At 32.3% G+C, this 14,375-nt stretch overlaps 1 pseudogene; it reads right to left on the reverse strand.

Annotated features, from left to right (window-relative positions):
- Positions 1–279: 279 nt before the first annotated feature.
- On the reverse strand, positions 280–10,871 carry LOC133795695 (protein FAR1-RELATED SEQUENCE 5-like; annotated as a pseudogene).
- Between the last annotated feature and the right edge of the window lie 3,504 nt (positions 10,872–14,375).

Genomic DNA, 14,375 nt, shown 5'->3' on the forward strand with positions numbered 1-14,375 from the left:
CGGGAAGCCCTAATTCCACCAAACGGGGTGGTGGAATCAAACCCCGAGCCCCCGGGCAAAAACCCTAAGAAATAACCCAAAAACCCCTTTTTGGAAATAGGGTAGCGCTACAACACTCTATGGAGGGCGCTACAACGCTACTAGAAGAGCCAAAAACGCTCAGAAAGTCCAAGCCTAGCGCTGTAGCGCTACAGCGCTAGTCACAGACCAGCAACACCCTGTTTTTCGCTTCTTCGATTTTCTCAAACCAAAACCCCTTGGAACCCTTCCAAACCTCAACTACACACCAAATTGAGTCATTTCACTTAAAGTTCTGCAAATAAAAAACATGAAATAAAAATTAGATTAAATTTGACATGCATTTAGTTGAAATAATTTGGCACAATTATTATTGTTTCTTGATTAAGACTCGTGTTTGCAGGTTCTTGATTAAAAAATTCATAATATATTAATAAGCAATGCAACCACAATATCATTACATCAGTGAATAAGCATCACCACTCCACAATTACAATATCATAATAAGTGAAAATAATTAAGAAAACTGTAAAATTTATTCAACAAATTAAGGTTGAACGTACCTTTTTTTTGGTCGTTTGACTCCATCGTAGTTTTCTTTTGTCTTTTTTTTTGAACAATTTGGTCAGTCTTGGATTGCTTTCGTTTGAATGGAGGACGACCTTTACTTCGAACTGCACATGGGCTATGAATCTTAGCAATCTTCTCTGATATTTCATTCTAAATGCATTATTTTGAATCTTTTTTTCTTTTCTAACTTGCCACTATCTGAAATTAATTTCTCACTAAGATCATGTATCATCTCCATCACTACATTATACTTGTTCTCATCTTCGGCTGTCAAATCTGCAACTTGGTAAAATAAATTACACATATTATCAAAACGACGTGCCTCTGGTTTGTCACTCCAATTGTCATAACTTATTTTTATCTTAGTGTGGCGTCTTTTTACATCTTTACTCCATCGCCTCAATATGTACTTATCTAAAACACGAAAAATCTTTTTGTGGATTAGAACAGAAATTGCATGTCTACACAAAATTCCTTTGAATTCAAACAACTGACAGTTGCAATTAACTTCTTAATTCTCTTTGTTTAGGTTCACCATGAAAGATAGACGTCGATTATGCTCTCTAAATAAAACATCTTCATCTACAACAAATTCGGAAATAGTTTCGTTGATATCTTTGTACGAAGATATTTCATAATAAAGTTTACCCTTGAACTCTTGTTGAATCTCTTTGAACTTTGCAGTTGTATATGCATCTTGATATTGTTTCTACATTGCATACATAGTGATACAAGATATTCGTGAGTTGAAAGAATTAAAATTTTCATGATTTTTGTAGAGTCCCAGAATTTACTTAGTGTAGAGTCCAAGAACTTTACTTAGCTAATTGTTTAGTAGTATTATAGTATGTTTAGTGTTATCTTTGTTACTATGGATTTTTGGTTCAGACCGGGAATTATTTGGACACTCATAGTAGTACTTATAGATTTTCTAAGTTTAACCTATAGTTTAAGAATATTAAGTATAATCTAAGGTTTGATTAATGTGACTGATATTAAGGATTATATTTACTATATTATAAGGTTTAGACATCAACCAATAGGATTTTAAGCACATGTTATGAATGGTGATTAAGGATTAAAGATTTTTGAGGATTAAATTAAATAAGAGTAAAGTTTGAATGTTATAGGGTCAGTCAGCAGCCTTGAGTACGTTGAGGGCTTAGTCAAGGCTGTTTACTCCATTCAAACTTAGCTAAAAATGTGTAAATTCGTGTTTAAATATTCAGCGTATGCCGATATATCGCAGCTATAGAGGGCGATATATCGCAGCACGTAGATACGGAAAACACGAATCGATGCACGGTCGCCTCCGGAACAAAGGTCCAGGCGATATATCGCCTATAGGGGGCGATATATCGCCTCCACCAGCATGTTTTCAAATACTTTTGAATTCTTTTCCTTTCAGCCATTCAAACTCCTTCAACAGTCCAGCATCTTTTGAACGAGTCTTCAGCCTCTGCTGAACGATTATTCAAATGATTTTCACCTAAAAAAGCCATTATTTTTATTCAAGTAAAATCAAGATATTTTCATTCCCAAACTCTATAAATAGGACCTAGTACCCAGCCATTATTCACCATTTGCTCTAAGTTCAGAAGCTGCTAGTGTTTAGTGAGTGTGAGAGTGTAAACACCTGGTTTGGGGAAAAACTATAAGCTTAAACATCATAAGCTTATCAAACACTTTGGGAAGTGAGTTCTATAGTATTTCGGTGAAGGTTAGATTGATCTTGCAATCTTTGAGGTAAACCCAAAACTCTAGTTCCTTTCTGTATTTTATGTTATTTCCTTTCTCAAAACCTTCTACTCAGTCCCCTAACCTTATTCTTATTTTGGTTAGGGAATCCAAGCTCTTAAGCATATAAGTCGGTAAGTATGTTTTTTTTATGGTTTAGTCTTTCCATCTCTTTCATTTCATCTCCTTTCTTAGACTCACTCTTTCTTATGGTTTTAGGAGTGTTCCAAAAGTCCCAACTCAGTCCATAATCCCGGTAACTTTGGTAAGGAAAATAGGCTAGAATCAATATGTTATGTGTGTAGAGTCCAAGAACTTTACTTAGCTAATTGTTTAGTAGTATTATAGTATGTTTAGTGTTATCATTGTTACTTTGGATTTTTGGTTCAGACCGGGAGTTATTTGGACACTCATAGTAGTACTTATAGATTTTCTAAGTTTAACCTATAGTTTAAGAATATTAAGTATAACCTAAGGTTTGATTAATGTGACTGATATTAAGGATTATATTATTATATTATAAGGTTTAGACATCAACCAATAGGATTTTAAGCACATGTTTTGAATGGTAATTAAGGATTAAGTATTTTTGAGGATTAAATTAAATAAGGGTAAAAGTTTGAATGTATAGGGTCAGTCAGCAGCTTTGAGCACGTTGAGGGCTTAGTCAGGGCTGTTTACTCCATTCAAACTCAGCTAAAAATGTGTAAATTCGTGTTTAAATATTCAGCGTATGCCGATATATCGCAGCTATAGGGGGCGATATATCGCAGCACGTAGATACGGAAAACACGAATCGATGCACGGTCGCCTCGGGAACAAAGGTCCAGGCGATATATCGCCTATAGGGGGCGATATATCGCCTCCACCAGCATGAATTCAAATACTTTTGAATTCCTTTCCCTTCAGCCATTCAAACTCCTTCAACAGTCCAGCATCTTCTGAACGAGTCTTCAGCCTCTGCTGAACGATTATTCAAATGATTTTCACCTAAAAAAGCCATTATTTTTATTCAAGTAAAATCAAGATATTTTCATTCCCAAACTCTATAAATAGGACCTAGTACCCAGCCATTATTCACCATTTGCTCTAAGTTCAGAAGCTGCTAGTGTTAAGTGAGTGTGAGAGTGTAAACACTTGGTTTGGGGAAAAACTATAAGCTTAAACATCATAAGCTTATCAAACACTTTGGGAAGTGAGTGCTATAGTATTTCGGTGGATGTTAGATTGATCTTGCAATCTTTGAGGTAAACCCAAAACTCTAGTTCTTTTCTGTATTTTTATGTTATTTCCTTTCTCAAAACCTTCTACTCAGTCCCCTAACCTTATTCTTATTTTTGGTTAGGGAATCCAAGCTTTTAAGCATATAAGTCGGTAAGTATGTTTTCTATGGTTTAGTCTTTCCATCTCTTTCATTTCATCTCCTTTCTTTAGACTTACTCTTTCTTATGGTTTTAGGAGTGTTCCAACAATCCCAACTCAGTCCATAATCTCGGTAACTTTGGTAAGGAAATAGGCTAGAATCAACATGTTATGTGATTATGTTATCTATATGTTTTATGTTATTAAAAGTGTTATGATATATGTGTATGTTTGTAGGCTTGGGCATATGACCCATATGACTAACAAGACCCCAAATGGGTTATGGGCATATGACCTACTTAGCTAGTAGGACCCCACTAATCCCATGGGCATATGCTTGTTTAGTCTATGGGACCCCAACTAATAATGGCCATTATAATAAGTGTATGTTATATGTATTATGTTAAGTCTTTATGTTTTCTTATGAAATTATGTATGTGACTTTGTGTTAGATTTTCCTTACTGGGCATTAGGCTCACTCCTTTCTGTTTATGTGCAGAAAAATAAGTTTAGAGGCGGAAAGATTCGTGACGCTTGGAGAATGTGTATCGATGATGAATGGAGTCAAGGGGCCGAGCGTTATTCGATTCGAGGATATAGTCTTCCTTTTATGATTTTATGGTTTTTATGTGTATTTTCCGCATTATTATGTAATGTCTTTTATTTTAAATCTTGTTTTGTTTTAAAGACAATGGGATCCCAAAATCCTTCTTAGTATTCTGTTTATTTGTAAATAACTCTTATTTTCAAGTTACTCAATAAATTATGGTATTTTCGTAAAAATGTAAGTTTTATGTATAGTTTCGAAAATGGTCCAATTAGTCTAGATTAGTGGGTCATTACAATGTGCTTATATTATCTATATGTTTTATGTTATTAAAAGTGTTATGATATGTATATGTGTATGTTTGTAGGCTTGGGCATATGACCCATATGACTAACAAGACCCCAAATGGGTTATGGGCATATGACCTACTTAACTAGTAGGACCCCACTAATCCCATGGGCATATGCTTGTTTAGTCTATGGGACCCCAAGTAATAATGGCCATTATAATAAGTGTATGTTATATGTGTTATGTTAAGTCTTTATGTTTTCTTATGAAATTATGTATATGACTTTGTGTTAGATTTTCCTTACTGGGCATTAGGCTCACTCCTTTCTGTTTATGTGCAGGAAAATAAGCTTAGAGGCGGTAAGATTCGTGATGCTTGGGAGGATGTGTATCGATGATGAATGGAGTCAAGGGGTCGAGCGTTATTCGATTCGAGGATGTAGTTCGGTTTTATGTCTTTTTACATGTATTTTCCGCACTAATTATGTAATGTTTTATTATTTTAAATTATGTTTTTGTTTTAAAGACAATGGGATCCCATATCCGTTTTAGTATTTACTTTGTAAATAACTCTTATTTTGCAAGTTACTCAATAAATTATGGTATTTTCGTAAAAATGTAAGTTTTATGTATAGTTTCGTTAATGGTCCAAATAGTCTAGATTAGTGGGTCATTACACTTAGCTAGTTAGATAGTAGTAGTAGTAGTAATAGCTAGTATTAGTTATAGTATGTTCATTACTGTGGATTTTGGTTCAAGCCGGGACTTAGTTGGAAACTCCTAGCAATAGTTATAGATTTTATAAGTTTAACCTATAGTTTAAGAATATTAATTATAACATAAGGTTTGATTAATATTGCTGGTTATTAATATGATAATTATTATAACCTAAAGTTTAGATAGAGCCAATAGGATTATGACACTTGTCATATGCATGATTATTAAGGAATCATTATTTTAATAAGGGAAATATAAGACTTAGTCTTCACCAGAATCTATTAGGAGCATGACATTTGTCACAATTTTATTTATTTGTGATTTAGATATTTTATTTATTTGTGATTTAGATAATTAAATAGATTTTTCGTAACTTTAGGGTACTGTAACTTCCGACCTATTTTTGACCCAGTTATGTTATGAATTTTGAAAAGTAGTATTTCTAAAAAGTTGTAGATAATTTCATTATCTTTCTAACGGTATAAAGATATTCTAAATCGAAGTCCTAAAGCTCTAGATATGTTGATTTTACTGTAGGTTAGTTTAGAGTTACGGGATTTAGAAAGTTAGAAGTTAGGATTTTATTTTAAATTTAAATTTAAATTTGGATTATAATTAAAAGATTTTTAATTCTTAGAACTCTATAAATAGGACCTAGCACCAAGCCTTTTCATTCATTCTTCAAGCATTGATCAGAGCCTTCTAGGTGCTAATGAGACTATAGAGTGATAAACACTTGGGTTGGGGTTATAAGCTTTGTCATTCTAAGCTTATTAGACACTTGGGAAGTAAGGTTCATAGAGTGTATTTCGGTTTCGAGGTGTAGTTCGGTCATAGAAATTTCAAAGGTATTCCTATTCTTAGTTCCTTTTTTGTATTGTTAGTTCTTATAGTTTTTCTCTACTTAATTCCTAACCCAATCTTCTCTATTCTTGGTTAGACATCTAAGTTCTTCGAACTTGAGATTTCTTGTTGGTAAGTATCTTCTCGATGGTTTAGTTCATTCCTCTTCATCTCTTTCTTTTAGAAAAATCACCTCTCTATTTATGGTTTTTAGGAGTGTTCCAAAATCCCGACTTTGTTCTCATGATCCCGGTATTTTGGTAAGCAAAATAGGATAGATCTTGTATGTTTGTATGATATGTTATGTTTATGTTATGATAAGTTTATGTTATGTTATGTTTATGCTATAATATGTATATGTATAATTTGTTTTGTAGTCCTTGGGCATATGACTTGTTTAGATAACAAGCCCCAAGATTATGTTTTTAGTCGCTTGGGCATATGACTTGCTTAGATAGCAAGCCCCAAGATTAGTTTATCATTTTCATGGTTTAGAGTTATGGTTTACCCTACCTCAATGTAGAGTCCAAGAACTTTACTTAGCTAATTGTTTAGTAGTATTATAGTATGTTTAGTATTATCTTTGTAACTGTGGATTTTTGGTTCAGACCGGGAATTATTTGGACACTCATAGTAGTACTTGTAGATTTTCTAAGTTTAACCTATAGTTTAAGAATATTAATTTTAACCTAAGGTTTGATTAATATGACTGATATTGATGGTGATATTTATTATATTATAAGGTTTAGATAGATCCAATAAGATAGTAACACTTATCATATGTATGATTATTAAGAAATTATTATTTTAATGATAAAATAAGAGAATTATAAGACTTATTCTTCACCAAAATCTGATAGTAGCATGACATTTATCACAATTTTATTTATTTGTGGATTAGGTTGATATTTAGATAATTAAATAGATTTTTCGTAACTTTAGGATGCTGTAACTTCCGATCTATTTTTGACCCAGTTATATTAGGAATTTCGAAAAATAGTATTTCTTAAAAGTTGTAGATAATTTAATGAGCTTTCTAACGGTATAAAGAGAGTCCAAATCGGAGTTATAAAACTCCAGATATGTTGATTTTACTGAAGGGGAGTTTAGAGTTACGAGATTTAGGGAGTTAGAAGTTAGGATTCTATTTGTTTTTATTATTTTAAAAATCAAGCTTTGAATCCTTAAATCTCTCTGAAAAATTTGAACAATTCCTAAGCCTTTAGCTGAAGGATATTCAAATATTTTCAATTAAATTTATTATTTTTATTCAAAGCCAAAAAGAAGATTTTTATTCCTAGAACTCTATAAATAGGACCTAGCACCAAGCATTTTTCATTCATTCATCAAGCTAAGTTCAGAGGCTGCAAGTTGCTAGGTTATTGTGAGAGTGTAAACACTTGGGTTGGGGATTATAAGCTTGATCACTATAAGCTTAGCAAACACTTTGAGAAGTAAGGTTCTTTAGTATTTCGGTTGTGGTTAGATTGGTCTTGCAAGTCTTTGAGGTAAACCCGAAACTCTATTTCAGTTGTTTCATGTTATTTTCTTTCTCAAAGCCTTCTACTCAGTCCCCTAACCTCATTCTTATTTTGGTTAGGGAACCCAAGTTCTTAAGCACATAAGTTGTGGTAAGCATATTTCTCAATGGTTTAGTCTTCCTATTCATTTTCATTTCTTCTTCTTCATAAGACTCACTCTTTCTCATATGGTTCTAGGAGTGTTCCAAAAGTCCCAACTCAGTCCATCATATCCCGGTAACTTTGGTAAGGAAAATAGGCTAGAATCTTTATGTTTATGTTTATGTTTATGTTATCTTATGTGTTATGTTATGATATGTTATGAATATGTTATAAATGTGTTTGTTTGTAGGCTTGGGCTTATGCCTTATTTGACTAACAAGACCCCAAAAAGATTGTGGGCATATGCCTATTTAGCTGGTAGGACCCCACTAATCTCATGGGCATAAGCTTGTTTAGTCTATGGGACCCCAAGTAATAATGGCCATTATAATAAGTGTATTATGTGTTATGATATGTCTTTACGTTATTATGAAATTGATGTGTATGACTATGTGTTAGATTTTTCCTTGCTGGGCATTAGGCTCATTCCTTTCTGTTTATGTGCAGGAAATAAACTTTAGAGGCGGAAAGATTCGTGACGCTTAGAGGATGTGTATCGATGGTGAATGGAGTCAAGGGGCCGAGCGTTATTCGATTCGAGGATGTAGTCTCATTTTAATTTTTATCGTTTTATATGTATTTTCCGCATTTTCTTATGTAATTCTTTTCATTTAAATCATGTTTTGTTTTAAAGACAATGGGATCCCAAAATCCTTCTTAGTATTCTATTTATTTGTAAGTAACTCTGATTTTACAAGTTACTCAATAAAATTATGGTATTTTCGTAAAAATGTAAGTTTTATGTATAGTTTCATTAATGGTCCAAATAGTCTAGAGTAGTGGGTCATTACACTCAAATATTAGACAGGGGACCTAGATGGGTTATCATATACTACCATGTGATCTAACCTACCTCAGATATTAGACAGGGGACCTAGATGGTTTATCGCATGCCATGTTAATGAGTTAATGGCCATTAATATTGTACCCTTATATGATATAAATTTTTATAGTCATATGTTTTTAGTGTATGCTTATGATTTATTATGTATGTTTTAGATAGTATTATGTTTTATGGTATATGATGTAGTTTTATGCTTATGATATATGATGTATGTTTTTAGTAGGTTTTCCTTGCTGGGCATTAGGCTCATTCCTTTATTTTTAGTGTGATGCAGGAAAATGAATATGGAAGGCGGAAGGATTCTTGGTAGCTTGGCTTGTGTGTTGAGGATGGATGGAATGTGTGGACTGCGTGTCGATCGAGGATGAAGTTATTTATTTTTTCTCTTTTAAATCATGTTTTTTCCGCATATAGTTTTGTAAACAATTTTCTTTAGTTTAAAATTATGTTTTATGTTTTAAACAATGGGTACCCATGCCATATTTTCTATTATTATGTATTTGATACAATATTTCAAGATTTAATAAAGTTAGTTATATTATTTCTTATGTATCTTTCCCAAAATAGTAGTTATGTATAGTAGATCTAATGGTCCAAGGTCTTAGAAATAGTTGGGTCATTACAATTTTCCTTTTCAACCTTATCTCGCAAAGCTTTCTCATATTGTTCTACAAACTGCTTCAAGGTAGTTTTTGAATTCACATACCCATCAAAGAATGCATTCATACTTTTACTGCGTTGTGTTGTAGACATTCCAGCCCAAAAAATGTCCTTCACAAAAGTTGGCACCCAACGTTTTCTCTCATTATAAAGACCTAATAGCCACTCATTAGCATGCAGTTCATAAAGCTTAATGAATTCAATCCATTTCTCTTCAAATTCATGTTTTGTCAATGACTCATAAACAACATTTGATAAGGAAGACTTAATAGACTTATACTGAGTATAACCTTTTAGTTTCTTTGGAATCTTCTTCATTATATGACACAAACACCACCTATGTCGTGTATTAGGAAAAATGATCTCAATTGTATTTTGCATTGCCTTATCTTGATCAGTGATTATTGCATTTGGAGCATGATTAGACATACATGCCAGCCAAGACTCAAATAGCCAAATAAATGTCTCAGTATCTTCGTTTGATAGTAATGCGCATCCTAATAATGTGGGTTGTCCATGATGATTGACCCCTACAAATGCAGAAAATGGCATGTCATATTTATTACTTAGGTAAGTAGTGTCTAAACTCACAACATTACCAAACTCCTCATATGCAGCCTTACTTCTTGCATCTGCCCAAAATATATTTTTTATTCGACTCTTCTCATCTAAATCAATGATGTAAAAGAAGTTTGCATTATCACTTTGCATTTTCATGAAATACTTTTGAAGTGCAACAACATCTCCTCCTCCAAGTCGTAGACGTCTTACTTTTGCAATTAAATTTCTACAATCTTTCTCCCAAAAAGGAACCTTATCATGACCTTCCATTTCAACTACAAAAGAGTTAAAATTCTTATTTGGTCTTATACCAGCTCTATCATTTATTTCCAACTTTCTCTTCACATATGGTTGGATAATTCTATTCACCTTGTGATACCGAACTTTTCCAAGTGTACTTAGTTCGTGATTGTGGTCAAGCACAAAAGAAACAACCTGCACGATTTTACCACTCCATATTTTTGCTCTAATTTTAGCTTTACAATCTATCTTTGTTGATGGATACAACTTCAAAACATTGCTACTATTGTGTCTTGGCTTTTCATTACGAGTGCATGCCACCGAAACATATTTTAGTTCTCCATCATCTCCCTTGGTCGAACTTCTTATACTTACTTCAAATCCCAATTGATTTCCATACTTTCTATAATATTCTAGTAATTCATCAATTGAATTAAACATCATTTCTATACTTGGCTCAACAACTTTATCATTCACATTGGTATCAATATCATCCTAGTCAATAAAAAAAATAATATATCAAAATTTAAGAGAACAACATGTTTTGAAAAAGATTGAATAAAATATAACAAAGAACACAACATAAAAAGAAGTTATTAAATTCTGCTTAGGAGAAAATGAAGAATAATAATACTATTGAGATAAATTGATTTACCTTGTGATCATTGTCATCATGGTCATATTCTTCATTGTGTGCTTGTTGCTGATCAAAGTCTTCATAAGAATTTTCAGCATGTTTTTTTGTGTGGCTATTATTAGAGTTTATTGATGATGATTGGTTTGTTTTGAAGGATTCATCCATAGATTAATTCCACAAACTAAGAAATAAAATAGTTATTATTTATAATATGAAATTAGTCTATATATTTTGCACACTGAACAAAATAAACATGTATAATATGTATTGCATTTGCCTAAAAGAGAGTTGGAGTCTTTTATATTTACACAGTGAAACAAACAGATATTTATATATTGAACACATAAATTAAAGCTTTCTAGTTATTTTTTATACATATAATTTGTTGATTAAAGGGTGTATATATTTTTAGATCCCGTGTTTTGCCTCATTACTTGTTTGGACCCTGTGTTTTGACAAATTACTTTTTGGACCCTATATTTTGTAAAATGGTTCAAATAGGCCCCTAAACCTGATTTTGATGAACAAAAAATTGAATATAACAACACATTTATTAGGCAGAATGACTGTATTTTTGTTTTGAGTTGTTAGTTTGATGAATTATTTGTGATTTTAGTTAAAAAAAAAACTTTGATCAAAATCGGGTTTAGGGGTCTATTTGAACTATTTTAGAAAACATAGGGTCCAAAAAGTAATTTTTCAAAACATAGGGTCCAAACAGGTAATGAGGCAAAACACAGGGTCTAAAAAGGCATAAACCCTTGATTAAATATGTCTATAATAATACCTAATGAAACAAATAGATATTTATATAATAATTTAATTATATGTATAAAAAATAACTAGAAAGCTAAGAACACTTCCGTATAAACTTCATTCATCAGATAGTATATAAAAGTGTTTATGGCAGAACATATATAACATAATAAAAAGCTTACGAACAAAGCTAAAAACACTACGACAAAGAAACATATATAATATAACAAAAAGCTTATGAACCAGAAAAAATAAAAAACTAAAAAACAAGCTGACTAATGTTAAAGCATAAAAGTGTTTTAATACTAAATTAGTGACTAAAATTTAATTAAAAAACTCACCGTGAAAATCAAATGTGAGCAGTTGGATAGTTTGAAGAACAGTAAAATGAGCAAATATGAATGCAGAGTAAAATAAATGTGAAACAAAAGTGTGTTATGGTATATTCCACATTCAAGAAAGAAGACCAAAGGACATAGGGTGACCAAAGGACATAGGGTTCTAAAAGTGATAGTATATAAAATATAGGGTTATTTTATAAATAAAGAATATTATAAAGACTGAGTGACATGGCAGTGCCACATAAGATGGTGTAAAAATTGGGTGTAATATGTGGGTGCACATATCATTACTTTATATATAGGGTAGGTTATATGTAATCAAATTTCATCAATTTTTAGATACATGTAGTATATTATTATTAATTATGAACATTATAAATGGTTCGATTAAACCGTAATTATTAAAATATTTGAAATGTTAAGCAGTACTGCTAGTTAACATATTTTGTTGGTAGTGCCTGTTTCGATCTCGTTCAATATAACACCCGAAAAATAAGTTAAGCATATCAATTTTTAGATATATTTAGTATGTATTAGTAATTATGGACATTATAAATAGTTTGTTTAAACTGTAAGTGATAAAATATTGGAAATGTTAAGCAGTACTGATAATTAACCTATCTTGTTAGTAGTGCATGAATGTTTTGATCTCCTTCGATATAATACCCGAAATTAGTATTACGTTAAGCATTTGAACTATTATTTTGTTATTTAGACAATAAAATGATTCAATTATTGTGTACGAATAATTGAAATAATTTTATTAATTAAACGAGAAAAAAATATATATTTTTGCTGGCGCAATAGTGCGTTGGTGAAACTACTTTTGCCGGCACGTTTGACGAAGTGCGTCGACAAAAGTATAGCGGGAAAATTCACGCCTTCACATTTTAAAATGCATGTGGTAGGTGAAAACTTTTGCCGGCGTGTTTGTGACGCCCTACATCACTATGGCTGCTTTCTGGAATGACGACTGGCCCTACAAACCAACACAAGTCTTTCCAGCGTGCTTTGTCCTCACTCGCACACTTCCTGGGAAAACTTCCCAAGAGGTCACCCATCCCTAGATTACTCCAGGCCAAGCACGCTTAACTTTGGAGTTCTCAAGAGATGGGCTACCGAAAAGAAGATGCATCTTCCTGATATTGGTAGTACCCATCAATCCATTTAAGCCATCTTCAACTGTGTAGTCCCATACCTACACAGTCTTAGAATCATCACACTTGACCTTCCCCAGGCAGTGTGGGATTGCACAGCTTACCCGATCTTTCCCCTTACGGATCACAGGATTTTGACTGTCACAATGTTTCGTTGTATTGGCAAAAGTTAAATATTGCATCGGCAAAAGTCCACTTAAATGAAACACACACCGTTTTGTACTAGGGCAACAAAGGTGACTTTGCCGGTGCAATATTTGACTTTTGTCGGCACAACGAAACGCGTCGGCAAAAGTTTAATGATATTTCATCAGCCGCCCCTCCCTTCTTCCCCATTTCTCTACCACGACTTCTCTCTCTCTGCACCAAACGCTCCCCGACCACCACCCCACTTAGACGCCGCACCCCGAGCCCAACCCACCCCGACGACAGCCCAAGCCCACCCCACCCCAACGATACCCCACCTCGACGACTACCCCGAGCCCACCCCACTCACCCCACTTTGACGCCGCACCACCCCACCCCACTCGAGCCCCATCCCGACGCCACCACGAGCCCACCACTACCGCCCCCCTCCTCCTCCAAGCCGCCCCCTAAGGTATGTTTTATAATATAGTTTTGTATTTTATTTATATATTGAATTTAATTTTTTTTGTTTATATGGAGTCCCCGAGCCATTGCCGGAGCAGAGCTACTCCACCCACTGTAATATTTTTATTTTTTATTTACTATTTTTAAGTTATTTTTATAATATATGTTTTTACTATTTATTAATTGTTTTTTTTGTAAAATTAAAAAGAAAACATATTTGAATATCTATTTTTTTAATTTTAATGCTTTCTATGTATTTTTTTTTATTTTTTCTTGTTAATATTTATTATTATTGTATTTTGTGATATATGTATTTTAGTTAAAGTATGAACTTAATAAAAAAATCAGATTAATAATGTCTGTTTATATTTTAAATTGTTTTATATTAAATGTGATATGTTTGTAAATATGTATTTAATAATTGTTTTTGTATCAATAAAAAAATCAGTTTTGGTATATGTTTTTTTTGTGGTTAAATATTTGTATATATGTAAATTGATGTATTTATTAATGTATATATATGTTTTGTATGATATGAGAATATTCTGGTTATATATGTGTTTAATTTGTAGGTTTTAAAATTTTTGGGATAGTTTGAAATATAGTTGTTATGCTGCCCAAATTTTGTTAGACTTAGTAAAATTAATAAAAGTTTAATAATTAATTAAATAAAAGTTTAAGTATGATTAAAAAATACATCTAAAAATTAATTTTTAACTATAATATAAATAAAATAAAATTACCAATCATAATAATTAACAATTAATTTTAACATTAATATTAGATGTTTTGTAATTGAAAAAAGTTAAAAATATAAATGATTT

This window comes from Humulus lupulus, chromosome 8 (genome assembly GCF_963169125.1).
Source record: "Humulus lupulus chromosome 8, drHumLupu1.1, whole genome shotgun sequence".
NCBI lineage: Eukaryota > Viridiplantae > Streptophyta > Magnoliopsida > Rosales > Cannabaceae > Humulus > Humulus lupulus.